We start from the raw sequence: 26,621 nt of genomic DNA on the forward strand, positions 1-26,621 counted from the left end.
ATAGTCACCTTTATCTACTTAATTGTCTGTGTGACTAGTTACAAAAATGGCTTAGTGTCAGAGGATAATGAACTTGTGAAGTTTGGTATACTCAGAAAGGATATGCAGGAACATTTGGAGCTCAGAATGCACTGCCTCTCCTTATAGCTATGGATACAAAAGTTCAACAAAAGTCTCTAAATGAAAGTATATTGAAAATCAATTGGTTGCATGAGATTTATGAAAAAAGTATATAATTATATAAACATTACTTACAAATTACATACTATACATCCTTTGTATCAATAAAATTTTAATAAACACACACATGTACTTTTTTAAAGAGAGCTGTTTAAACAGTTACCATTATACCACTAGATGCCTTTCATTATAGAGTTTGTTAACAAGATAACCTGAGCCTAGAGGTAAGGATATAGGTAAAGAAGGGAAAGGATTTCTCAGTGGCTTCCGTATGATAAACCTTAAAGAACTCAGAGGAAAAGATCTTCATATGTGAGACAGGGACCCAATACTAGAAAATATAAGACCCTATTAGTATGTAGGCAGGCAATCTAAGATGTGTAAATTTCCTCCCTTTGGTATCCTTAAACAGATAGAGGGTGTCCCTAAGACATTTACATAGATACATCTCTCTGAAAATGTGAGTTGCCTCCTGCAGCAGCCACAGTGGAGAAACAGGGGGCTAGAAGAAAGTGGAGACTCCCTTAAAATTTCTCCCCTTCCTTCTCTGCAAAATATCTAATTTACTTGTTAAAGTCAACCTTCCATTGTTTATCCAGATTATCTAGGTCTTAATTAATACTAATTAAAATAAAAATAAAATTACAACTGCAAAACTTCACTGGGTTTTGATCCACTACCAGCATACCACAACCAAGAAAGTAACTATATAAACACTCTTATTTTGAAACTCCGGGTATTTTTAAAATAAATGGATGTAAAAAAAAAATGGTATCCTCATTGTAAAATTTCTTTCCAGTTTCTAATGTGGAACATAACAAAAATAGAGCCTAACTAATTCTTTATTGAAACTCTGAGGATCTTTCTTTCTTTAATAGTAAAAAAGTAAACTTGTTGTATGTGTGTAAATATTAATAAAAACCTGGAATGGTTAAATCAATTGTTTAGCATTTGGTGTAAATGAGACCAGACTCCTGTGTTCTGTTCCCCTACAGGGTACTTATCTTTACTTTGAGAAAAACTCTGATCCATAATTAGAAAGGCATTCCAATTTGCAGACTCATTTTGCAGGTGCAATAATTGGTCATTTGGGGACTGGGGAAGAGTTTACAAATGGTTCAAGGCAAATCAATCACCACCACTCCTGGAAAATAACTTAAAAGTGCACCTTTTATTGATACCCTCTTTGGTTAGCTAGAATACACCCTACTATATCACTGAATTGAGTATAAAGCTATGTCTTAAATTTGATCCAAAGGAAATTGTTGGAAGTATCAAAAATCCATGAGGTATAGTAGAAAGAATATACAACTTCAATTTAGATGTGAAAGTTCTGTCATTGATGAGTTAAATATTTGTTACTATAGGTTAGCTATAGTAGATATAAATATAATTATCTTACATTTTCTCATTTAATGTTTTCGAAAATCTTATGAGGTAGATACTTCTGCAACTTCATTTCCTAGATAAGAGGAAATTAAGTAACTCACCTGACGTTATATAGATAAGAGAATAAGCCAGCATTTGAACTCAGGTATATAGAGCTTCAAAGGCCAAAGCCTTAACCACTCTTCTATGCTACCTCTATACTGTGTTTACAAGAGAGTTGCTTAAACATCTCCAGGCCTTGGTTTCATCTCTTATATAATAGTGATAATAATGCCTGTTGTTCTCACTTGAAGGTTGTGAGAATCATGAGATAATGTAGGTAGATCATAAAAAATTGTACAAATGTAAAGTATTATAACTCTATATTGGCATGAATCTCAAAGAAACATTATATAGCAAGACTATTATTTAAATACAATGTAAATATGTCAACAATAAATGTTAGTCAATGTCTTGGTCGATAATAGTCAATGTCTTGGTCAATGTTTCTGATTTATTCATTTATTTATTAATTTTTTTTTAATGCTTATAGCACCTGGTATTCTTAGGTGGTCTCCCATCCAAGTACTAACCAGATCCAACCCTGCTTAGCTTCTTCTGAAATCAGATGAGATTGGGCACATTTAGGGTGGCATGGCCATAGACAATTCATTAATTTTTTAAACAGATTTTAATTGAGTAGTCAAAAAATACTTGACTTTGGAGTTAATCAGTTTGAAAAGTCTGAAGATCAACTCTTAACTGTTTCTGATAGCTGTGGGAGCTTGGACAAATTACTCAAACCGTCAGAGCCTGCATAACAGAGGATTCTGGCAAGAATTAGTCAAGATGATAAAAGTACTCAATAAATATAAACTTATTTGCCTAACCCTAACTCTTGATGAGGTGAAGGTAATATAAAATTTACAAGATAAATAAAGGACAAATGCCAACATAAGTTTAGAATTAGAAGAAAATTAGAGCTCATCTAATCCAAATTTCTCTCTTTTTTTTTTGCTGACGTAGAAGGTGAGCTTAAGGACTGATCCAAGATTTTCACAACCAGTTAGTGAAAACCAGGTTTTCTAACTCCTAATTTTCAATTGAGTTATACCCTGACTCTTGAGTGCCTCTGAATAATGACAACATGCAATCTTCATGTCTTAGCATTAAAGGAACAGACACAATCATTTTAGAAATGCAGTTTGGAGATGCAATATGTGAATCAAGCTTTGCTGAGTCTGAACAGATGATTTCACAACCATGCTTCAATTTCATAGTTGAAGTGCTATGTATAAACCATTTCCTTTACAAAACATCCTCATATTTATATCATAAACACTTGAATGTCAACGTGGTTCTTCTCCTCAAAGAGCTTCCTCAATATTTGTGGACACAAACTGTGAACACATAAAAAAGAAGAACATAGGAATGTAGTCTATAATTACTGCCAGGTGAATGATACATAGAACTACAAAAGCATTCCAAAGAAAAAGTTTTTTTTTGTTTTTGTTTTTTCCCAGAAATATTTCAGGGAGATGGTGAATGTCCATCTTTGCCTTTGAGGATGTGTGATATTTGGGTATAATAAGAAGGAGGAACATTCTAGGAGGGATCAAAATGTGAGCAAAGGTCTACTAAGAGGTATATAAAGAGTACATTTAATTAATAGTTAGGACTAGCAGAGTACTGGGGACATGTGGGGAACTACCAGGAGATTAAGTTGGAAAAGTAGTTTGGGATAGCACAGAAGACCTTGAATGTTATATTAAGAAGTTTGAATTTTATCTAAAAGAGAATGGTGATCAACTGAAGCGTTGGCAATAGGGAAATGCCATGAACACAGAGGGAAGATTTATCTGGTGGTACTACAATAGCAGAAAGAAAGACTGGAGCCCGACACTAGCAGAAGTTTATCCCAATAAGCTGATAGAATGATGGCCAAAATGACACATATCAGAGACATTAAAAAGGATTAAAAAAGAAAACCTTTGTGAGTTAGAGACAGGGAAAACTCAAAGATGATTTTTCAGGTGGTTAACAATAAGATTAACACTAATGTGACAAAAAAACAAAACCAAAAACCAAAAACCAAAAAACAATAAGGAGACAGAGTTTGGGGAAGGAAGTAGGAAGGTATTTTGAAATAATGAACTTGCTTCTAGACTTAAGATTTTTGATGTAATAGTGAAATATACAAGTAGAGATGTCCAGGAATAAAATAATTATAGAGGAGGCAAGTATGGAAATCTGAATTTTGATGGTGCTAAAATCCTTATGTGCCAGCTTGACGCTGAAACGAAGAGGTTCTGAATAATGGTTTCCTATTCTGAATGGCAGGAATGACTGCTGAGAGAAATGCCCAAGTTTTGTAGAGAGCGTTGAGAAACTGCATCAATAATAGTCATATCAGCCACTCTCCAGAAGAAATTAGTGTACCTAATGGAAATCAAAATCAGCCCCTCTTCATTATTTTTTTCTCTTTGTATATTTTTCCTAGGATGATGCTTATTTCTGGGAAAAGGAGAATAAATACAACTCTGAATAGGTTAGCTGTGAGCAAGCATCTGTGTTCTTGAATCCATAGGCAGGAGGAGATCAGAGCACTTATAAGAGGGACTAAAAAGATTTTAATTAATTCACAGATATGCTTCATATGCAAGTTCATATAAAATGAAAAAATTTGCAACAAATTAATTTATGAAAAATGTGGGAGGCTGCCTTTATACTTGTTATTTTGTTACTAAAGAGTAAAATGAATAGGTCTTTAATAGTATTTAAGCTTGTATTTGGCTCAAATATATATTTAGTTCATTGCTTTGTCATGTCAGTTGATTTTCTCTATTTTCACTAAGTTTCATTAAAGAATAATTTACATAAAATAAAATTTATTCTTTTTAAGTATACAGTTCAGTTTTAACAAATATTTGCAGTCATGTAACTATTGTCTAGTCAAGACGTAGAACATTCCATGACCCATAAAAGCTACCTAATTTGCCTTTGCAGTAAACTTTCTGCTTCCATTTCTATACCCAGTCAATGATCTGATTTCTATAACTTTAGTTTTGTCTTTTCCAGATTGTTATGTAAGTCAAAACTGGCACTTTTCATTTAACCTAATTCTTCTGAGATTTATCCATGTTGTTTCATATATCAGTAATTTTTTTTCTGAATGTCTTTCCATTGTATGGAAGTAAAATAATTTATCATTTTACTAGTGATGGACATGTGGGTTATTTCCAAATTTTGCTTATTAAAAATACAGTTGCTGTAAACATTTGTATGCAGGTTTTTACATGGATGTATATTTTCATTCTCAGGAGTGGGATTGCTGGATCATATGATAAGTGAATGTTTAATTTTGTAAGAAACTGCTACACTGTATTCCAAAGTGGTTGTACCATTTTGTATCCCCATCAGATAAATATAAGGATTCCTATTGCTCTGCATCCTTGCCACTACTGGATACTGTCAGTCTTTTAAATTTTAGCCATTTTGTGGATGTGCAGTGATACCTCATTATGACTTTAATTTGCATTTCCCTAGTGACTCAAAATACTATTGAGCCTTTTTTCATGTACTTGAGATGTGTATTTTCGCTGGTGAAATATGCACTCAAATATTTTCCCTTTTTGTTAATGGATTTTTTGTATTAATATTAAATTTTAAAACTTCTTTATATATTCTAAATATAAGTTCTTTATCAGATATAAGTTTTGCAAATATTTCTCCCAGTATATAGCATGTCTGTCTGTTCATTTTCTTAGCATATTACAAAAAGTGGAAGTTTTAAGTTTTTATAAACTTCAAGTTATCGATTTTTCTTTTTTTATGATTCATCCTTTTTCTATCTTATATACAAAATCTTTGGCTAACTCAAGATCAAAAAAATTTTGTTCTATGTTTTATTTCAGACATTTTATAGTTTGAGTTTTTAGATCTATGTTTTTAATGCATTTCAAGTTAATTTTTGTGTATAGTGCAAGTAATTGTTATTTATTTATTTGTTTATTTATTTAGCACATGAATTTGCAATTGTTCTAGCACTCTGACTTTAAAAGTCTACCCCCTTTTAAAAGGCTTAACCCCATTGAAATATCTTGGTCCCTTCAGTGAAAATCAACTGATAATGTATGTGTATATCTAATTTTGTTCTATTGATCTATCTGACTATCCTATGTCAATACCATACTGACTGATATCTGTAACTTTGTAGTACATTTTGAAATCAGGTAGTGTAATTTCTCCAAATTATTTTTATTTTTCAAAATTGTTTAGTCTATCCTAGATCCTTTGCATTTCCACATAAATTTTAGAGTCAGCTGGTAAAGTTCTAAATGCTTTTGTAATTTTGCATGGGACTGCATTAAATCTTTAGATCAATTTAGAAATAATTGCTATCTCAACAGTATTGAACCTTCTGTTCATATACACAGCGTCTCTTCATTGACTTCAATCCTCTTTAACCCATTTCCCATTTGCCCCGAGAATAATCACCTACAGCACTTGTGGCTGCAGACAGATAACTCATGGATTACAGTCCTAACCTTACCCCAAAGTTTACCACAAAATATTCTGCTTTTATTATTATTTTCGCATTGCTCTAGTATAGCGAGAGTTTTTGGAAACAAATGACATCATTCTATTTATAGCATTTTGTTTTTATAAAATACAGTAATTCTCGATTGCTGAAAATGTCAAATCCTAGAAAACAGCATTCCTAAGTGTGATGTTAAATTAATGGTGGCAGCAAGCTGCACTTTTTTTTTCTAAATGAGAAAAGGGTTAAGACCTCTAAGTAATGTTTTGTAGTTTTCAGTGTAGAAATTTTATGAATACTTTGATAGATTTATACCTATTTATATCTATTTAATTATACCTATTTATTTCATATTTTTGAAGCTATTTTAAACAATATTAAAAAGATTTCAATTTCCAGTTGATCATTGCTACTATTTAGAAACACAAATAATTTTTGTATATTGACCCTTGTATGTTAGTTTTCTAGGGCTGTAGTAACAAACTACTACAACTGGGTGACTTAAAACAACAGAAATTTATTCTCTCACGTTTCTGAAGACTAAAAGTTCTAAATCAAAGTGCTCGCAAGATTGAATCCTTTTAGAGGCTCTGAAGGAGAATGTGTTCCGCACCTCTCTCCTAGCTTCTGGTGGTTGCCTGCAATCCTTGGCATTGCTTGAATTGTAGCTGCATTATTCCAATTTCTGCCTATATGGCATGTTGATTTCTTCCTCTCTGTGAGTCTCCGTGTCCAAATTTTCCCCATCTTTTAAGAACCCCTGTCTGGATTCAGGGCTCCCCTTAATCTCATGGCCTCATCTGAACTTGATCACATTTTCAAAGATCCAATTTCCAAACTATTTCGCATTCACAGGTACAGAACATACATTTTTTAGGGCACACAATCCAACCCATAACACTTTGTCCTGCAAGCTTGCTAAATTTACTTACTAGTTTACTATCACTTTTTTTTTTTTTTGGTAAGTTTTTGAGGTTTTCTATATAGATGCTGAATCAGTTTATTTTGACAAAACACCAGAGCCACATCCAAACAAAAGTCATTTATATTAATCACTCCTCTGGTGCATCCACCATGGAATTAAAGCGTTTTTTTTTTTCTTCCTTTAAATTGTTTCTATTAATTGCAGTTTTGATCAAAAAACTTTAATTTGAATTTCTCAAATTTTTTCAAGATTCTCTTCATAGAAGATGTTATTCAAATCATCACAGGCTTCCTCAACTGTTTAGCACAATAGAGAACTAGGGCGAAGTGAGTTGGGCACTTGCCTCGGGTACAAAATTTAAGAATGCACCAAAACCTTCAATAATCAAGATAAATAATATCTTGATGTAATATTTTTTAAATAAAAATTAACTCAAAAATCAACAATGAACAAAATATCAAAATTTTAAATAAAGATAAGATATTATCCTACACTTGCATGATTCTGCCTCTCTCAGCTCACGCTAATCCTAGCCTTGCTATTTAGATCACAATAAACTAGTCTTCACCAGTGCGAACTATTATGGGCAGACCAGTTATAGGTACCTGCTATGGCTTCAGGGGCTAACTTTGCTGAGCTTATTTATATCTGTTTTTATTTTCTACTGTCACCTGATTGAATCCTGTAGTTTAATTGTTTCTTAGTCTTCTATTCTTGAAGGAAATGATGTCTGTTGTGGTAGGTTCCATACAAACCTGGTTTCACGTTAAAGTCTCAATTGCGAGAGTCTACTGAACAATTTGAGGTTATCGGTCTAATTAACAAGGCACTCCCTTGTTCCATTTCTATCTTCCATGTGCCCTATCTCCCAGCCATGTGATCGTGCCCCAGGTGGACAGCTGGTTCAAAGTGAGCTTGCTCCATTTTCTTGCCTTCTAATACGGAATCTGGTTTCAAAACAATGTACTAAATGCTGTGTTGGGTACGAACTGCAGCATGTAAACTGTTACGCATCCACATTCTAGCATGTGGCCTGAGACGCAGAAAAAGTTGGTTAGCAAGGTAAGAAGTTCGAAGTAGACAGGCAGAAAAAAGGGAGATAAAGAGGTAGAGCCCAGCCCGTGTTCCTAATAACTTTCCAGTTCATGCTTCCAAATCCTTCCTTAAACCAAGCTCTATTCTTCTTCTTATTCTGTTTTTTTAAAAATTCTATTACTACCACATCATTCATTTAACAAATATTGCTAACCCTACTTTTTCTTAAGGCACCTCCAATTAGTTTCTATTAGTTGCAATTAGGGAACCTTGGCTAATATGCTTTCCTTAATTTCCCAAATTAAATGCTTTATCTCCTTTAGCACGCTAAGGAAACTTCCCCAAGCCACTCTTAGTTCTGTCACTGGTTAATGAAATCTTTTCCTCTAATAATACAGACTCCTTTCTCCTTTTTATCTCTCTTCCCCTTCTTCTTTCTTTTACACATTTCCTTGATGTTCCTCACACTCACTGTATTTACATTGTTCTCAAGTTTACTCTTCTATTATATTCTGTTTCTTCTCTGCACACTTTTTAAAAATTAAGTATCCATATCGCATAAAAGGTACAGAAGTCAGATTTGTTCTGATATTTTCCACTCTATTCATTATGCAAGGTCCAGTTTAAACTTCATTTCCACTATGAACTTCTGTCTTACCAATATCTTTCCTTCTCCTCCAGAAAGAATATATATAAATCTATTAGAATATTTCTCTATTATATTTCCTTAGGGCAAGGGATAATACCTTATTCATTTGTACTTTATATTATTAGCACATAACCCATAGTAGGTAATTAGTAAGTGCTTGTTGAATGAATCAGTGAATGAATGAGCCAGTCCCAATTTTGCTACATATAAAATTGGAGGAAGTACCTAATGATCACAAACATCCCTTAAACACTACATTCTTCAGGGCTCTGTTTATCTAAGCCCCTTTCTGTTCCTAATTTACCATTTTTTGGATGATCTCAGATACCAGGTCTTCAGTCACCATCTGCCATATGTCAGTCCCTCCTAAGTCTATATTTTAGTCTAGCTCTGTCTTCTGAGAGCCAAATCCATAATTCCAACTCCTAACTAGGTTTCTCCAGTGAGTGTTTCTGCAGGCATTTCAGAGTCAGTTTAGTCTGTGAAATCTTTATTCATTAACTCCTCCACCCACTCCATCCAAATCTCCTTCTTTTCCTTTTTTTCTTTCTCCTCTGATGTTCCCTAAACAGTGAACTATCTAGTCAATTGAACAGATCTAATGTATCCCTAATACACAGGACATTGTATACACAGACAGTACTATCTAGTCAATTGAACAGATCTAATGTATCCCTAATACACAGGACATTGCCTAGCACCTACTAGGCACTCAATCAATATTTGTTGAATAAACAAATGCCTTTTACTTAAGATGGCCAAATCAATTGAAAAAGATAAATTTGGTAGTTACATTTAGAAAGGGTCTTAGATTCAATAGTAAGCTACTTCTCATCTTTCACTTTTGGAATATCCAACAAATCAATGTCACTCATGAAATCTTAGTTTGTAATCAGATCTAGAGGGTAATTATTTGTCATCTTCTTTGAAACTGAAACATTTTTCTCTAGATCTGTGGGACTCTGTACTGATGCTCTCTCTTGGACAGTCTCTATACAAGTGCCAACCTAAGTTTTTCCGCCTTCTAGAGATTCAGGATATTTTTTGTAATATGTTGGGAACAAGGCTCAGAACTAATTTTTAATTCTTCCTTCTTAGGGCTAATACTAGAGGCATCAATTCAAATGAAAGAGCAGGGGCTTTAGGAGCTAGATTGATGTGTTTGAATTCTGGCTCCTTAATTTACTAGCTTTATGACTTTGGACAAACTACTTAAGTTCCTTGAATATTTTTCATTTATAAAATGGAGACAATATTAGACATAGAATAGGGTTATCTGAAAGTTGTGTATAATAAACTGAGCGTGGTCTCTGAAATGGAAGTCTCAATAAATGCGAGCTTCCTTCCCCTTTTTTGTTAGATGAGTGGTATTAAGTTACTTAACTTGACAGAGTATCAGTTTCCTCATCAGTAAATGAAATAATACTTATCCACAGGGTTGCTATGAAGACTAAATTAGTTATATTCACATGAAGTACATGGTTGTTTAAGAAATATTAGATTCCTTCCTTTTTTCCTTCCCAGTAAGGCACTGGGAAATGCCTGACTGTATTTTGAGTCTGTTAAAACTTCCAGTCAACATTAAGGCTCTTGTTAGACTATAGAAGACCTCAGAAGATATGAACATGGAGGAGTATTATTGCCTTGCTCACCTGCATGATTCAGTGCTACTCAACAACAGTAATTATAAGAGGAAACATATCATCTTCTTTATGTGACATATGTGAGCCTAGTTTCTGTTATCAGATTTGCCTTGGGGATTTTTCTTCATGGTGTTTTTAACCAATGGGAAATTGCTAATGCCCTGAAACTCTCATTGGTTACTTGTGGGTGTACACATTTTCCGATTGGTGTAAGCATCAGTCAGTTTTCATCCTCTTATTAGCAGCAGTTTAGTTACATATCAATTAAGCATCAACTAATTTTGGCTAAATCAAGATATCTCAGTCATATGGAGGACTCTATTCCTTCCTCTTTCCATTCTTCACAGTGACCCCTGTTCACTCTGCACCCCAAATAGACCAATGGTAGCCCATTCTCTTTAAATGACCAGAAAATTGAGCTTTCTGTAACTAACATCTACATCAAAAGTAACTAGGTAACAAAAACTACTTGTATTTCTTTAGGAACATATAACTCTAGTAATGAGGGAACTGATAAACCTTCAGTGAGCATGTTTGTATAATGATGTGAGATGGGCATTTAGAGGCAGGTTTTTCTAGCAGGTGCCACACACTGAGATGATAACCATTACAAAGAACTCTGCCAGGATGAGTTGATAAATGGATGACTCTCACCAAATCTCTGACTTTATTATGACATACTCTGTTCCTCATCAGTTTACTTTACCTGGTTGCCTTAAAAGCCTCACCACTTGAATTTCTCTGAGTGCATCAGCAAAGCAGAATGGTAGAGGAGGCTTGACTAGTAAAAGAGGTAGCAGAGCAGAGGCCATGGGGGATGGGAATTTCCTAGTAAGACACTTTCAGAATTTGGAAGCAAACAATTTATTGCCCAAACCTCCCATTTCCTTGATAGATTGCTGTTGGCATCAATGTTATTGCAATAAATAAACAAACAAGCAAACAGATAAATAAAATAAAAATGAATTCTCGTTTCTTAGAAAAAAATCAGTGAGGCAAATACAGGGCATTCAAATGCATCGGAGGGAAGGAAAAGAAGGGAAAACATGCACTTGGCAAGAATTCAGAGATAGTCAATTGTCTTTATTGAAATGGCATTGAATTAAAAACTCAAAGGAGGTAGTGGCATCTTCTTTAGTAGAGACATAGAAACAAAACAAATCAACAAAAAAAAAAACCCCAGGCTATTAAAAAAATTTTTAAAAATGTATTCAAGGTTTCTTGTTATTTATTTCGTCTTATCTCTAAACTAAGAAATCTATGCTTGATACTGAAACAAAGCAAACATGCTGGCCACAAACCCTGGCCGTTCTGAATCTCTTTCAGAAAGGCAAGGCCGTCATCACCACAACCCCTCCCTCCCAGCCTCCACCCCCATCTCTTCCTGGTTCAAAGTCCTGACTCTTTGCGTGGGTGGAACACGTTCCCCAAGCTCTTGTTTATTCAGAGCTTGGACTTCCGTAATGAGCAGCATTTCTCCCTATGATGAAAGTCAAAAATGGGGTTCAGGGTAAGAACAATTAGAAACTTGAATTACTCTTCAGACAGCTCACAGTAGAAGCTACATTCTTATTTTTATAAGGAATTAGCTACAGACTGGGTAGCACTTGTCATACTTTGAAACATTTCCTGTGTCTTTCTGGCATAACTATGCTCTTGTTAGAATGCCGGAGCTTCTCATACTCCTGTTGCTTCTCCCCATTTCTCTCTTCATTCTTTTATTTTTTTTTTTTTAGCTTGCCAATTCCAGCACCTTCACATACATTACCCCGTCCTTTCATCTCCAGGATGACCCGAAATGACCTTTCGCTTGGCACGAGACGTGATTCAACTGATAATAAAAGGCTTAGGGGGTGGGGACAGCAGTGGCTGGCTGCGCTGGGCTGAAGAGGGCGGGAGTAGAAGCAGGGAATATCAATTTAAAGACAAATGCTGATGCTTTTTTTTTTTTTTTTTTTTTGCTGTGCCATTTACTGCAATTAATTTTCCACATATCGCCTATTAGACGAAGGGGGAAAAATTTTTTAAAGCATACCACCCTCTTTGTTTAATCGGAGATCCTCCATTCCGAGAAGGCTGGGGAGGAAGCGAGAAGGGGGAGAGGGAGGGAGGCAGGGAGAGGCTGGCACCCAGCAGGGAGGCCGACTCAACGCTGGAATGTGGGGTCGGCTGCCCGGCAGCTTTCTTTCTGCCTGGGTGTTTGCAGCTGGGAGCTTTTTTCCAAAGCTATGGCTCTTGGCTCCTGCTAAGATTCTTGCACACAGTCCTCTTCCATTTTACATCCGCTGCCTTTGAGGAGCTGGGCCTTTTCCCAGAGGCTTTATTTCTTTGTTTTGTTTTGTTTTGTTTTTTTAGGAAACTAATTTTTCACGAACTCTAGAACTCCAAATAGAAGCCCATGGTAAATCTCATTGATATTCATTCTCATTCATTCTCATTCTCTCTCAAAAAAAAAAAAAAAAAAAAAAAAAAACTATTTGGATACTCAGCTGAGATTGCAGGAGTTGCCACAGCAACAGCTCTGAACCTTGCACACAAAAAAAAGCCTCTTATTGTAGAGTGGCCTGCCTTCTAAAAGCCCTCCTCTTTAAAGAGACACTGCTGGTGATACTCTATCAGATTGGGATGTGTATGCATTGACATATCATGAACACCATTTGAAGAGACAAATGCAAGGGTTTGCTTGGGTGGTTCTCAGAATATTTTTAGCCAAGCTTGATTAGATGAGATGTGAAAAGAGAAAAAATGGAATTATGAAGTCACTGGGAACCTGAGATTAGAGAACTTTTTGTCCAAAGATTTGTGAAATGCTAGAGCATATAAAGGTGTCCTGTCCCTTCTGGGAGTTGTGACAGCTTGCATGTATGCTGACTGGATTGATTATGCAGCTATCCTGTCGCCCTTTCCTCTCTTGCCACAGGAAACTTAAACATGAGGTGCTGTCAGCTCAGAGAGGTGAGGAACTCATCCTCTGGGATCTGGGAAGAAAAGTTCCATGAAAAAGCAAGAGGTTTGCTCCACAGTCCTTTTCTAGTTTCATACCTTCTGGCTTTCCTCGGAGGACATTAACTCATTAATTCATCACAGACATCTTGAATATTGGCTCTATGCTAGGCACTATAGTTATAAGGTTGCAGGAAAAAAAACCAAAAAACAAAAGGCTAGCCCACACCCTCCAGAAGCTTATAGACAAGAAGTGGAAAGAAACAAACAAATTTAGAAGAGAAGAAGTAACTATACAGTCCTAGAAGTTCCATTACAGCCACCAGCGTGACCCCCATTAGTTCTTTAATTAAAGGCGGTAACTCCTGTAAAATGCCTGATGAAATGCTTTTCCTTCTCTTTGCCAATCAGTATTCCTCTCCTATCCTTCTTCAAAAGTGCCTTCTTATAGGAAAAGAATTGCCATTCTGGAACAGATGAGTGCCAGGAAACTGGCCTTGAGAACCACTTAAGGGCACTACTGCCATGTTTGATGAGATTTTCAGCCCAGTTTCTTTTTAACCTGGTGTAGAGAAGGAAAGGAACTAATTTACTGAGTACCTTCCACATGTCATACATTATTCTGATGTATCACACCTATATTCTATTGAGTCCTCATGCAGTCTTTCTCACCTGGTACCTGGTTTTATCTGAACCACAGAATAGAGAAAATGATTTGAGTTGACTATTTTCTCAATTATCCCAAGGATGGTAAATAATTAGTACCATTCTAAATGCATGGAGAGGAACTGATTCATTATATACAATGGATACTTTCAGATAGGCTTAATTCTTTCCCAGAGTCCCTCTTGAGAAAGTTATCCTAATTTAACAGATGAGGAAGCTGAAGTTGTTCAAGATCACACAGCCAACAGTAATGATACTAAGGATGAGAAACTTTCCTTTCAGACAAAATTTACAATCTTTCAAGATTGCTTGGATAGCTTGCACTATTAAAAACAATAGTCAAAAATTCTAAATTTGGCTATTAAAAGAAAAAAATAGAATGTTGGGGTTAAAATTTTAGTGATTTATTTAAAGTCATAACTGACATAAATTTAGTTTGGAAGCTGTACAAAGATAAGAATTGAGTCTTTTTTTCTCTAATACTATTTCTCTTGGAATTATCTTTTGCATTAGGCAAAGAATTTCACCAAGGAAGACATTATTCAAAGTGACAGGAATACCTTGTTTTTAACTCAAGACATTACCATGCACTCTAATCATTCACCAGACTTGACCTCACACGACTTGTAAAATCAAATCTCTTCTTAAAGGCTCAAGGCCTTGTCATTGAAATAAAAAACTGAGCCTCTAGCTCTAGGACCATTCCAAAAGAAGGGCTGGTTAACTCCCGTGATCGACATTGGCATGTTTGGCAAAAGCAAATGCTTTTCAAGAGACAATAGTAATTTCTAAGAGTTTTTCTGTGAACTTCATACAGTAGGCTCTCAGTTCAGGTTCTGCAACCTTGGGCAAATTGCTCAATTTGTCTATTCTTTATTTTCATCTGAAAAGTGGATTAATAGTATTTATCACATGAGATCATGGTAAGGGTTCCCCTGAAATTAAGCGGGCACATCACTTAGCACAGTGCCAAGCTCATGTGCAGTGCTATTTATTATGCTAGCTATTATGTTAATGATTACCATCACTTTTATTTGTATTGTAACTGATTGATTAAAATGGATGAAGTATAATTGATTGATTAAAGTAGATAGTTGGCATAGCTGCAGGAAGACTGTGGAGGGGAAAATGGCAGACAAGAAAGCGGGAGAGGACAAGCCTGAGAAGCCACAGAGAGCTGGAGCCGCACAGGACCAATAGAGGAAGCAGGAAAACCTGAGAACACTGACTGTTTCTTCCAGTAATAGAAGGAAAGTTCCAGTTACAGCATGCGATGGGCTAAAGAAGAAGCTGCAGACCTCCCAGTGAAGCCTACAAAGATCTCCACATCTGGATTTGCCATTAGCAATTAGATAAGAAAGAAAGCTTCAGCCAAAGCATCAAACTTAGATCAAGTATGCCTAAAGAAACTGTTACAACTCTTGTTCCAAAAACTTTTCAGTCGCAGTTGCTTTTAATGAAGGTGAAAATAGTGAACCAAAAGAAATGGCTCTAGAAGCTAAGATGAGGATGAAGAATATTGAAAGGGATACACCAACATCAGTAGGACCAAACTTGTCCAATAAAGGAAAGCATGGGTTTTCTGATAACCAGAAGCAATGGGCATGAAATATAAAATCTCATCTTGGAAATGTCCATGACCAAGACAATTAAATGATTAAATGATGTATTTTGAAACTGGGGTGTGGGATAGGTATAAGGTTAAAAGGAACAGTTTCCTTTTTGAAGAATGTAGTAAGACTATCTTTGGAACAGCCTTTTTTTTTTTTTTAAGAATTGATCAGTACACTAATAAATGAGAGTTTGATATTAGGTAATTTATGTTTTATATATAGATTTCAAGACATTTGCTAATTTTGTAGTTTCATGTGATTTGTTTCCAAAAGTTACAGATAATTTTAAAAAATCAGATATAGTACTTTTTTAAGAATTGCATTTTTTAAAATACAACTATTAGTACATTAAGACTGAAGGAAAAGTTATTGTTTGTTTAAACTGCAAGTATTCTCTAACTTAACTCCCTTATTAACCTAACCTGTCTGGCTTCCAGAAACAGTCTTATAGAGAAGGGAGTATTTTATTGCAAGAAAAATGTTACTGGACTATTGACTGAATATAAATTAGATAAAATTAAAATATAGCTTTTTTTTCTAAATGGGCATTTGTTTTGTTTCAAGTCTTAAGCTAGATACAGATGCTTAGCTCTTTCAAAAAAAATTAAAATTTTTATGTAAACTGTTAAGTATTTGAAATAGCCCACTTCACCTTAATGAGTCTTATCTACCTTCACTAGTCTTCAAGAACAACTATTTGCTACCAAAGTAAATCAGTATTTCGAATGTGCTTCTCGGTTTTTGTTATTAGCTAGTTCTTGTAAACACTTCCATCAGACCTTGAGGCAAGTCATAAGAAAGCTGTTTCTTTTAAAATACAAACCACAACCAAAACATTTAAATATACATAATAATTATTTGATTATTTTTATTTTTTAAAAAGTAACAAAACCAAAAAAAGCAACATTGTATGAAGATGGAAAATGAGAACAATGAATTTTTCTGTAATTTCGTCAAAACATTTAAGATACTAACTTGTGAAATCCAATTTGAATATATTACAGAAATAGTTATTTAGTTCAACAGTATGGTTTAAGTGCATACATATTAACCAACGGCCTCTCAAAAGCGCATTTTAGGTACCTAAATGAGAAGGAATAGGGATGGGACTGGCCACCACCTAGTTCAGATGCTTTCAGAGGAGGAGATGAGAAACTTTTGCAACCGCAAAACTTCCCCCGAAACAGAGTATCCCCACAGCTGCATGAGCACACAACTGAATTGACTGACCTCTGTAAGACCTCCCTGTGAGGAGGTAATGAGCAGCACTGCCATCTTGGGCCTGCCCAGCGTGCACCAGAACCTGGGCATGGACTTCATATGCACAAGTATCATAACCAGGAAGAAAGGAGAGGATCGCCCCAGCTGATGTCAAGCCCTTCCTCACTGTGACCTGTGTAATGTCCCTAGCGGCTTTTTTTTTTTTTTTTAGCGGAGCCAGTTGGAGAACTCCTCTCACCATGCCATGCTCTCTCCCTGTGCTGGGGCATAAGCTCCAGTAAACCTTGTCTGAGTTTCTGGTTTGGCCTCTTGTCAGCTTCTATTACATAAATCATCTAAGAACCCAAGGTCAATAACAAAAATAGAAGGAAAGAAAATGCATCTTTAAACATTTAATGGAATCTTTGACCACGTATATTTTGTTAGAGCTGTGTCATTTATGTTTTTTACCCCTGTATTTTTGTATTGTACATGAATTCTATTTTTTCATTTTCTTAAAAAAGTTTTTAAAAAATTAGTTAATTTTTTATGGTGATATTGGTTAATGAAATCCAATGTTTCAGCTGTACATTTTAATAATAGGCATATGTATATTTACATTGTGTGTTCATCTCCCATAGTTAGATTTATTTCTGTCAGCACATATTTGACCCCTTTTACCCCGTCTACCTCCCACTTCTTACCTCTCTCTTACCTTCTGGTAACCACTAGTCTATTGTCTATGTTCATGAGTCTTATTTGTTTGTCCTGTTCATTTGTTGCTTTTAGGTTTATATCCTACATATAAGTGATGTCATGTGATTTTCAACTTTTTCTGTCTGGCTTATTTTGCTTAGCATGATTATCTCGAGGTCCATCCATGTTGTCGTAAATGGCACTATTTCATCTTTTCTTATGGCTGAATGAATTCTATTTTAATGTGGCAATTAAACACATCTTTAAAGGCACAGTCATAGATAAAAAATGCAGTACAATTTCTTTGAAAACTCGCAATGATATATTTGCAGACAGCTTCAGACTGTCTTAATGGTGATAACTTCTTGCTCAGCTCTTTTAATAGGTAATAACTCCAGAGAAGCAGCCGATATAGATTTCTAACACTTTGTTCACTTGAAGTTCAGAGTAAGCCCCAAGTAAAACGATGGAAATGTATATAGAACTATTTTTTCTTACATGATTTAATTATATCAAGATACACGAATTTAATTTGCTTTAATGTAGGCAAACTTTTCATGTTTGTCCATTTTACTGTTTATGTTAAAATAACATCCCTCTCTTACAAATTCTGTTCTTAACTCAAATGAAATATTAACCTAAGGTCAAAATAGGAGAAATGACTGAGATCGATGTCCTTTCTAAAATACTAATAAATTTGTCAAACTCAATAGTGTTCTTATTTTCTATTCCTAAATAAATAAATAAGTAAATGAATGAATGAATGAATGAATGAATAAATAAATAAATAAAATGAAGTAGAAAGTTAGTACTTTATTTCTCACGCCTACTCTGGTGGTAGGTTTAAGCTACATCATGAGGCAGATAAATTTTTCTTTCTGAAATCTTTGTTTTCCTCTCATCATCATACAACTTCTCTTGATTTTAGACATCCAATCATCTTTGCATTTCTCCCTTCTTCCTTACTTAGCCTTCTCAAACAAAACAAAACCTCTTGCTCCTAAAATGGCTCTGTTACAAATAATTTATACAAGGGATTAGTAACATTTTTTTTCCTGTAAAGAACCAGATAGTAAGTATTATAGACTTTGCAGCCTATACGATCTCTATTGCAATTGCTCACGTTGGTTATGGTTGTGCAAAAGAAGCCACTGACAAATAAGTGTGAGTGTTCCTATAAAATTTTATTTATCAACATTTAAATTTGGATTTCACATATTGTTCACATGTCAAAAAATTTTTTTCAAACTTTTTTTTATGGTTTGGAAATGTAAAAACCACAACTGGTTCCTGGGCTGTGTGAAAACAGGCCGCGGGTCCAAGTTTGCTGAACCCCAATTTATACTTAACATGACTTTCATTCATTATGATATTCTCAGGAATATTTGCATCTTATTTTCTTCAAGTTCTAGAAGAATATACAGAAAACACATCTTTGAGGGACCATTGCTTTCATGGGTATACACACAATGGCAGCTTGCCCTCTAGGTTCTCTGTGGGAAGGCTGGCTGGCACAATAAGACCCAGCTTGGCCAACTCAAGGTATTCATTTGTGGAAAAGTGTCAAAGCACCTGGGAAGAGGCAGTAAAAAGAGCATCTGCCATCATGTTAATCTTGGCTTCAACCAAATTTGGATTCTTAACCCCTCAGTAGTATTCTTTGACTATCGATTTTCCTAACCATAAAAGTAGAAATAATAATGCCTACTCTGAAGAGTTATTATGAGAGTAAGTTATATAGATGCTCTATGTGACAATATATATTAAGAAGATGATGACTAGAACATAATATACATTATGTAAAAGTTTGAAGAATATTAATAGGCACTCAGCTCATGTTTCCTTCAGTCATTTATCAGCAAGGGCAGTAGGGGTCAAATCCTGGCTGTTGTGAAATATAAAAGTAGCAAGATTGAATATGGTGGTACTTCTGGTATTTAAAAAGAAATCTTCTGATCTTTTCCAGGGTATATGTGGGGGCTGATGAGCAGACAGACCTAGGACATTTTTGGCAAAGAAAAAAAATAGATTATTTGACATAAGTGAAACTCAAGCTTGTAGAAGCAATGGCTCTGTCATGAGGCTTGAACTTAGCTCAAGATGACATTGGTTTCTGATAGAACAAATAAGGTGCCAGGGCCATTTTTGAAATGCCATCTTCAGGCAGAATGAGACATCAACGGTTGGTTCCTACATCAATCAAGGCTCTTTGAAAGGAGAATCAGGGCTGTTTGAGAGAGTCTGCTTGCTCAGAATATAAATCACTGATTAGGGATATAGGTAAAATTTTCTAAAATTTTAAAAATTCCTACATAAGTTCTATAAACACAGTAAATTATCATTGTTTCTACAAATTATTTAAAATTACAAGTATGTAGAATCATTTATATGAACTTGTCATAATACATTTTTTGAAAAGGGTGGATCTTCATAAGGTACATAAATGTTTAATCACTATGTTGTACACCTGAAACTAATATAATATTGTACATCAACTGTAATTTAAAAAATACTTTAAAAATGTTTAAGAAATAAAAAATAAAAAGTTCCTCCCAAAATACATAAATAAAAATTATTGATCATGTGAAATCTTGTAATGTCACAAATCATATGGACATAATGTGTTAGCTTGAACTGTAATGCAACCTTAGACTAGTACTAAATTAATTATTACAGAAACTCTGGATATATGGGCAATTTTTAAATAAGAAGATGAAAATGTTAGTTACTAATTTTTATAATGCTAACTATACTAAAACTATAGTTTTAATTGTCCTTTCTCCTATTTTACATATAAATGATATATCATAACAGGATATACAAATGTCTTTAAGTGAGGTAATGTGTATGCTTATTTTACCTTAAAATTTGTCAAAATGATATAAAACGTGTGTGGAAAATTAACTAGACTGTTTTTGGTTGGTGTCTTCCAGTTTTCTCTTACTTTAGCAAGAGAGCAATTAATATAAATCGCTGAGATAATACTAGGTACAATTATTTTGGATAAATATAAATATGTATACAAAATTATAACTGGTTTGTTTGCTTTTTAAGCAAATCATTACAATTTATTAGGATGGTAAATTCAGTTATATACACACATACATATGTGTATATATATATTGTTTTATTTTATATGCTGATAAAGTTGAAAGATTTAGTTAAAATAATCTATTTTCACAGTTTTATATTCATTATATGTAAATACATGCATATAAAGGCACATTAAGATTAATTTTAAAAGTTTAAAGATAAAAAATATAATAAAAGACTAATGCTAAGGCAAATTCTAAATGTTAAAGGTCCAAGGTTTGTAATGTTGGCACATATTTGAAGGAAGCACTGAATTATTTTTTTAAAAATGTTATCCACAAAGTTGGCTCAATGTTGCACAAAAAGGAAGAGGCTTGTGAATCTTTTACTACAAATAGATGCATATGGATGATATATGTATATGTTTTAATATATATATGTAAATATATCAAATTATTCTGTGTTCAGATAACAGAGATTCCTTTTCATTGCTAAAATATTCTATTAAATCAAAATTTTTTGGCTTATTTTGAATTATTTTGACAAAAATTTCCCCTTTTGTTGACAAAAGTTAAATTTCTAATAGTCTTTGTTAATTTTTCTCGTGAGTGTAAAAATATTAATTAATATTTTTAATTAATTTTTACTTTTGGATATGATGATTTATCTTTCTAATTTGTTTCTTTCGACATTTCTTCTTGATTTTAGCTTTCCAAGGTAAAAATCTCCAAATCGGAAGAATCCAACTAAGATACCTTTTAAACAAAATTTATCTTTGGTTTTCCTGTTGTGATCTCTGAGTACCTCAAAGATTGTCTTCTTCACCTTATAAATGGAAGAGTAGTATTAAAAATTAGGACCTTTTGTATGAGCTTTCCTTAGTAATCAATATTTTTAAGAAATAGAGCTTGAGAACAAAGGTGTATTTTTGGAGATTTCCATTTTTTAAGACCTCACAAGAAAAGTTTATTACTTAAGCTTAATCCCTAAGTTTTTTTGATACCTGATGATTTCTGAATTGCAAACTTCATCTCCTCATGCTGTACCACCCTAGATAAGTGGTCCAACACTATCTTGTACTATTTGATAACCCCAATGCAGTATTTTTTTAAAAAACAGATCATTAGATGGCCCCTAATATCCACTGTAGAATTTATAGCATAAAACTCTATTGACAACTATCCACAAATTGGTCATAGATCTGCTATCTTACTAAACTGAGGCTTGCATTCCATATAGTCTCTGATATCATCCATGATTTGTTTTGGGCCATGAATTTTTTTTTTCTCAGAAAAAGAGATCTTTAGATAATTTAGTTTAAGGAGGAGAAAAACTTGGTATCATTTAGAATTCAAATCTTTTATCACCTGAAGGGGGACTCTGGACTACCTTCTGTTTTAAGACCCTTTATTTTGTTTTACAAGAATCTCTCAAAGAACAGGAGAAGTAGACAATATCACAGTGACTGTGGATATTCTTGCCTAAGAGGCTCATGAAATTTGACAGATGGGTAGTTTAAGATAAATATATAATAATGGCCCTCTCGAGGTAAAATACGTCTTATGAGAACATTATACTACCTATCTCTCCATAGACCTCTCTAGTATCTTTAATATTACTAAAAAGATCTAAGGATCAAAGAAATTATAAAGTTAGGTAAATTGGTTAACACCTCCATATCTGGTTCTCTTCGAACTAGTGATGGAAACTCTTAATTTAATTTGAGTTCTTGTGGATTCTAGCTTGAAAGTGAATTATACACTTTAATTATATTCTTTTTCTTAGTATTTGTCCTAGTTACAGCGCTCAAGTATATGATCACCAGAATCTTGAATGCTGTAGTGCTCCAGTTTCTAAGAAAACAAAAACCTGACAAGTTGGAATAACTACCCCTGGAAACTCCATAAAACACCTAAGCAGACCTGGATTGACAATGTCCACAAACACGAGCAATGACCAACACTGGGGACTTAGAAATAAAACCAAAATACTTTCTTGTTCCTGTGCTAAGTAGTTCTGTGATCAAACATATTTTAACATTTTTGTGCTAAACAATAATGGAACCAGAAAAAAATAACTTATTTCAGGTAATACTTACCTCTAGAAGATAAGGTTTTTGACCAACTAAAATAGTTTATCAAAATGAACAGATTGCACAAGGCACAAAGGTCACATATTGTATAATTTCATTTAGAGGAAATATACAGAATAGGTAAATCCATAGTCAGAAATCCCTTGGGGTATGGGAATGGGAAGCAAGTGCTGTGAGTATGAATTTTTCTTTCTGTTTTGGAATTAGATGGAGGTGGTGATCTCACAACATTATGACTGTACCCACTTAATTGTTTGTTTTAAAATAGTCAATTTTATGTTACACAAATTTCACCTAAAAAGAAGCCAAAACACAAAACTAAAAGGTTATTTATTAAGGCTCATTTTAAGAACCTTGACTTGCTGTGTCTACCGCTGCACAGCTATTGTCCTAAACTTTGCCCATTCTCAACAAGTTTCATACCTTCTAAAACCTGCCTTAAAATAATGCAACCTGGGCTCTTAATCTTTACAAATATTACTCCTAATAACTCCATTTGAGACATTCTTTGTCTTGTTTACTGTAGTCATTCTAATAAACTTAACTTTACTTCATCCATTGATTTTTCTGGTGGTCTTTTGGAAGGTCAACATGATGAGTAAAATCTCTTCCAGGAATTAAAAAAACAAATCACATTTTTTTTTTTTTTTATCTTCAGCATTAGCTATGTAGCAGCTTTATGATTACAGGTAAACATACGATTGGAGCAGGTCTTTACATAGTGGCCAGAGGTAAAAAGGTTAATTCTGGCTCTCCAAGACAAGAGACAGCAAAGATTAGGCATAGCCATGTGCCCATGTTTAATATAAGTTTACAGCTATTTTGGTGGCCAAATAAGGAGTCAAGAGTTCTTGTCTCAGGATTTATATGAACATGCCAATGGCTAGAGGAAAAGCCCAGAAAAGCTAATGTCTAAGGCTCACTTTGGGTATTAGAAGCCAAGCTTATCGAGAAATCAATTTTAGACCAACTCTATTGGGAAAGACCGACATTAATGTACTTATTGCCTTGATCTAATTTGGCTCAAGAAAAAGACAGCACTAAGCCTATATATGAAGAGTCTCAGTAGCTGTAGATGACTAAAATTGATTTTTAAGAAAATTACATGCATGTGTGTATTTATTGTTTGGAACGACTTATTAGGTATCTATTGCCATACAAAAAAATTACTTCGAAACCTAGTGGCTTAAAATAACACATATTCATTATCTTATCATTTTTGTGAGTTAAGAATTCAGGTATGCCATATCTGGTCCTCTGGTTCGGGATCTCTCAGAGGCTGCAATCGAGATTGCAGCAGTCACCTCAAGTCAACTTGGGAAGTACTGCTTTCAAGGTTATGTGACTCTCGATAGGAATAAGTTCCTCAGGGGCCATTGTACAGAGGCTAAATATTTAATATATACATTGATTTTTAAGGTTCAAGACTTGTTTGAAAGTATTATTTTTCTCAGATAGAGTGCCAGATAGTTTTGAAACAGAAGTATCTGAAAAGTTATGGTGCTCTGTAAGTATTTACTGTTTCCCTTCAAAACGACAAAGCTTGTGTTGTCATCAGCCTTGTTCCAATTAATTAACTGGGCTTTGAGACTTCTTCTTGGAGCAGCTTCACTGAATGAGTCAAGTGTTTTTACAATTAGCAAAAGCATCTCAGAGTGAGAAATCATGGTGTTTGCTTCAGAAACAGGAGGAATTATTGTATTTTCCTTCCATCTGATATTGTCTAACATTAAAAACAGAAATTTGGTTTGACCTACCTGGTAGATTATCAACAGATATTAATTCATTCTCTTTTGGAGATGGAACTCTTTGGTGAATACAATGTGTGTTCTAATAGATCAGGAATTAGAAAAACAATTACAAGACCAAGGCATAGAAAACAATTATGTAATGTATCTAGGATGTACTTTAAGACAACTTTTCAATATTATCTTTGCAAAAATTGAGGCACAGAGAGCAGAGTTTTGTTTTTTTTTTGTTTTTTTTTTTTTTTTTTTTAGTTAAAAGAATATAAAGCTAGTTAAAGGAATGTTCTTGATCTAGTCTAATTCTACACTACAAGTGTTATTAATGGAAAGTGCACTGAGTTAAGAACAAAATTCATATTCCATAAACTTTGTCTATTTTGTTCCCTATAGTATTCTATATCTGAAACTGGAAACCTATACCTGAAACTATACTTGGAATTATATATCTGTGATACTTGTTTAATGTATAAACAAATGACTGAAATCCTAGTTCTGTGACGTACTGGTCGAGTGACTATGAACAATTTATTTCCCTTCTCTGAGCTTTAGTTTCTTCATATTTAAAATGAGAGTTTTGGTCTGGTTAATCTTTAAAATTCCTTTCAGCTCTAAATTTCTATGATATAATAATAATAATAATAATAATAATAATATAATGATGATGTTAGTTGAGTACTCTTTGTGCTTTGTACTTTGATTTACACAATAATACCATTTAACTCTTAAAACCACTCCACGACAACAAACTTATGTGGAAAGTAGCTACTAGCTAATGGTTATTTTGATCTTATTCAGCACCAGATGCTATTTTTAGTTCATTTTAATACTCATCTCTATCCAATGAGGTACAAAGAGGTTTAATTCATTCAAGGTCACATAGATAGTAAAGGATGGAGCCAGAACTTGAACTCAAGTGGTCTAATTTCAGAGCCCAACTACTTAATCGTGTTGTTTTAAGGTCAAGTATAACATGCTATACTGATGTTTTATGCCTATTCTGTTCAGTTAAACCTGAGTTCGGGCTTCTTTATAGCTACCACCATCTTTTTTATTTCTTATTCATAAAAATTATTTGCACCCCAATACAGTAGCTTTTAAATTTATTTCCACCATAGTCCCAAGCATGTCTTAAATTGCTAAAAGCTGCTGATTAGATAAGTCAGAATTCTATGATACAGAAACACAGAAACACAGAAACACAGTGAGCCAGCAAGTCAGAAACAATGGCTGTGAGTTGCCTCACATGTGCTCCAAACTTTTCGGTATAAAAATGGATGCTCCTTCATTTCCACTTCTGAAATCTCATGCAAACGTCTCCCTGTAACTATACAGGAAAAAGAATTCTAGGAATTATACCTCGTACAAACTCACCACAGTTTGCCCCTTGTCAATGTGACATCTTTAATGCTACTTTACTTCCAAATAAAGACCACAGCAAAATATTTGATCTGCTAATTGGTTGTGGTGCTTGGACTTGTCCCTTAGGTAAGTATAGGCTGGCTGAAAGTGTTCTGCTGCATGTATGGATTGCCAGCCTCAGGGTCATGGCGGCCAGCTGCCTCTGCTATGTATGCAATATACTGCTGTAACATTATGCCACCTGCTCAGTGTAGGCAGGTTAAGTGACCAGTTCAAAACTTACAAGGAGTAAGCCTACAGAGCTTAACCTGGGAGTAAGAAGTCCTGGATTCTAGTCTTTTTTTAAATTACAGTTGAAAATATTATTTTATTTTAGTTTCAGGTATACAACATAGTGGTTAGACATTTATATAATTTATGAGATGATCCTCCTGGTAAGTCTAGTACTCACCTGGCACCATACACAGTTATTACAATATTATTGACTATATTCCCTATGCTATACTTTACATCCCCATGATTATTTTTTAAGTACCAATTTGTACTTATTAATAGCTTCAACTTTTTAACCCACCTTCCCACCCCCACTGCCATCTGGCAATTATCAGTTTGCTCTCTGTATCTATCTGTTTCTGTTTTGTTTGTTTGTTTATTTTGTTCTTTAGGTTCCAAATATGAGTGAGATCATATGGTATTTGTCTTTGTCTGACTTATTTTACTTAGCATTATACCCTCAAAGTCCATCAATGTTGCTGTAAAAGGTAAGATTTTATTCTTTTTTATGGCTGAGTAATATTCCATTGTATATAAGTACCACTTCTTCTAATCTTCTATTGATGGACACAGGTTGCTTTCATATCTTAGTTATTGTAAATAACACTGCAATAAATACAGGGGTGCATATATCTTTTGTAATTAGTGTTTTGGAATT

General features: G+C 34.2%; 2 pseudogenes; one reads left to right on the top strand and one right to left on the bottom strand.

Moving 5' to 3' along the window:
* Positions 1-2,092: 2,092 nt before the first annotated feature.
* Positions 2,093-2,214, bottom strand: LOC111733132 (annotated as a pseudogene).
* Positions 2,215-14,928: 12,714 nt separating this feature from the next.
* On the top strand, positions 14,929-15,602 carry LOC105307905 (annotated as a pseudogene).
* The last annotated feature ends 11,019 nt before the right edge of the window (positions 15,603-26,621 follow it).

Source organism: Pteropus vampyrus, unplaced genomic scaffold (genome assembly GCF_000151845.1).
Source record: "Pteropus vampyrus isolate Shadow unplaced genomic scaffold, Pvam_2.0 Scaffold528, whole genome shotgun sequence".
Taxonomy (NCBI): Eukaryota; Metazoa; Chordata; class Mammalia; order Chiroptera; family Pteropodidae; genus Pteropus; species Pteropus vampyrus.